Source organism: Spermophilus citellus (assembly GCF_964194105.1).
Source record: "Spermophilus citellus genome assembly, contig: SCAFFOLD_275, whole genome shotgun sequence".
NCBI classification, from domain to species: domain Eukaryota; kingdom Metazoa; phylum Chordata; class Mammalia; order Rodentia; family Sciuridae; genus Spermophilus; species Spermophilus citellus.
Window position 1 is genome coordinate 271,486 of NW_027672749.1, and position 2,979 is coordinate 274,464.

Below are 2,979 nucleotides of genomic sequence, written 5' to 3' on the forward strand. Positions count from 1 at the left end.
CATGCCTGGCTCTCTGACCAGATAGCAGCCCTCTCTGAAACTTAGTGACACCTCATAAATATTGGCCTTTGCTGGCCAGACAACAACCCTCTCTGAGGCTCTAATGGTCCTCATAAATTCTGATGTTGGGGCCAGCTAAAAATGTAAACTACCATTAGTGTGATGCTTGTCAGAGTTCTGTTATCTGTAACCCCCTTTGTGTATCTTTCTGGGCTATAAAGCTGGGCTGCAGGAAAGTGGGGGTGCTGTCTTGTTCCCACCATTTTGGGAGGGAGAGGCAGCCTGGCCAGTCAAAATAATAAGCTTTCTTTAATTTGATTTTAATTGAAGTCAGTGGTCTTTTCTTGCGTCCTGGTCTAACAATTAATCCATTCATATTTGTCACTTACTGTGTTATTTTTATTTGAATAAAATTTATTTTAAAAATAGTACTTCTTCTTGTTTCTCAAGTGAATTGCTATTAATTTCCTGCCACATTTTTTTGTGATTTTGATTAATTTATTCATTGGTATAGGAGAGTGGACACAGGGGTAGTCTTTCACCAAGCTCCATCCCAATCATTTTCATATTCTAATTTGACACAGAGTCTTATTGTTGCTTAGGGTCTTCCTAAATTGCTGCAACTTGCCCTGAATTTGTGATTTTTCTGATTCAGCTTCCCAAGTAAAATCACTTGGAAACATGTAAATGTCAATTCCCCTTACCTTTTTGTTTGTTAAATTATCATTACTGGACTTTCGTTATTATTTTTTCTCAATACTAGTATTAAAGTTTCACTTGCCTTCTTTTTTCCTTTCATTTAAGGTTGAGAAGCTTGGCACAGTGCCTCATGCCATTAATCCCGGCATGGTAGTGGTGGAAGGAAGAAAAGCATTCTAAGTTAGAAACCAGATCCGGGCACTTATTGTCTCTAAATTCAAAGTGGTCATTTACAAAGGATGGTGTGTGCAGCTCAGTGTTGGAGTTCACCTGAGTTCCATCCCCAGTACTGGGAGACAGGGAAATTGAGAACCACAAATTTAATTATCATTTGTATTTTCAATTATATATTTGATAGATTTATCCCTGAAAATGAATTTATTGTCATTTATTTTTCATTGTTATTAGTATTTCTTAATTCTTTTAGAACTGTAGCATTTTTGTCATTTTTGATTTCTTAAAAGAAACATGAAAAATATCTCATGTTCTAGGCCCCTCAGTTTTTACAGGATAGCATGGCTCTGTATTCTGACTTTTCTTGGGGTTCTCCTTGGAATAGTTTGCCTTTGGTTGAGAATTTTAGTTTCAATATTCTCTCTCCTGGTGGCTTCACACAGGGAAAAAGCTTCACCAGCAAGCTCTTAAGTATTTAAGGGCTTCATCACCCTTCCTGGGGACACACTCTCTCCAGACACTTAGCTTTCCAGGCAGAGAGCTGTGGGCTTCTGTCATAAGTACATAAACTGTTTTTCCACCTGATGTCTTCACTTTAGGTTCTTTGGTTTTCAATGGCTTTTCCTCTTTCTCAGTGTGCCTAATTATCAAAACATGCCACCAGTTCTGTATCACAGGAGACAGAAAACAGTTCCCTGAAAATCCAGAATGGTGGAGCTACATTCTCCTTTTTTCTCTGACCCCAAAAGGGGAAACTTGAGAATTGGACAGTTTCTCCTGATCATACCAGAGTGTTACCTTGGGGGAAAAGCTGATCTGCAGGAAAGACTGTTCTTGGTTTTGCCCTCTATCTCCAGTTCTTTTTAGTTTTACTACAACTATTTGGCTGGGTGTTGGGGCTGTATATATACATTTATGTGTGGTTGTAGGAAAGAGAAATCATTTGTATAGCTGTTTGTGTGGAGTCTAAACTCCCTTCAGCCACATGGGTATTCTTGTTATTAGAAATGGAAGTGTTTCATTGATGAATGAATAATTGTAAAATTAAATGCATGAAGTTATGTCTAGATATGTTAAAAGTGAAATTCAATGGTAACTTTGGGAAAAGTAATTACTTTTTTGGAGTTATGCAGGAAGAGAAAACCACAAAAGTGAGCTTCACAAATTAATGGAAGACTTGGGATATGGCTTAGGGATGCTAGAAAAAAATTTTAAAAAATAAAAAATAAAGGAAATTGATTCAAATTCAGTGTTGACAGACCCTTCTTTTGCAAAAGAAAATTGTATTTAAATGAAATAATGGAAAATAATGTTTGTTCTTTTTTAACTGTATTTTTCAATCTTTTGCATAATGATCATATGTAACATTTTGAACATTTTAAAAATTGCATATATAACACAAAAATGCTAAAGAAATGTATTAAGTAATAAACTCATAAAAATTTAATATACAGTCACCTTGAAAATTTCTTCCTGATTTATTGGATAAGCTGAGTATTAGTTTTCTTATACTTAAAGATAACAGAGGGCTGGGATTGTTGCTCAGTGGTAGAGAAATTGTCTTAACATGTGTGAGGCACTGGTTTCAAACCTCAGCACTGTGTGTGAATAAATAAATTAAATAAAGGTCCATCAACAATTATTAATAATATTTTTTAAAACAATAACAATATGTTTCAAGGGCAGATATGCAAAGTACTTATTCATATTGAAATGATGAATTAAATAACAAAACATTGGAAGGCAAATTCAGAAAATATTCTTATTTCATAAACTGAATTGTACAGAAATTCTCTGTAGATGATGTGATGCATATGAAGTGTGTTGTGCCTAGAAAGGAAAATGACATGCAAGCAGGTCACCACAAAAAGTTTCACTGCATTAGCAGCACATTGGACCAACAAATCAAGACTAAATCCAGCATGTAGCCTGTCTTGGCAAATAAAGTGTTTCTGTTCTTGTTTTCTTCTGCCATGCAGAGATTTGTTCAGGCTTCATATATGCTATGCAAGTACTCTCACCCTGAGCCTCCTCAAATTACCCTGAAAATATAGTTTTATTGGAATGCTATCAGATATTTGATTATTATATATTGCAGATTTTAGG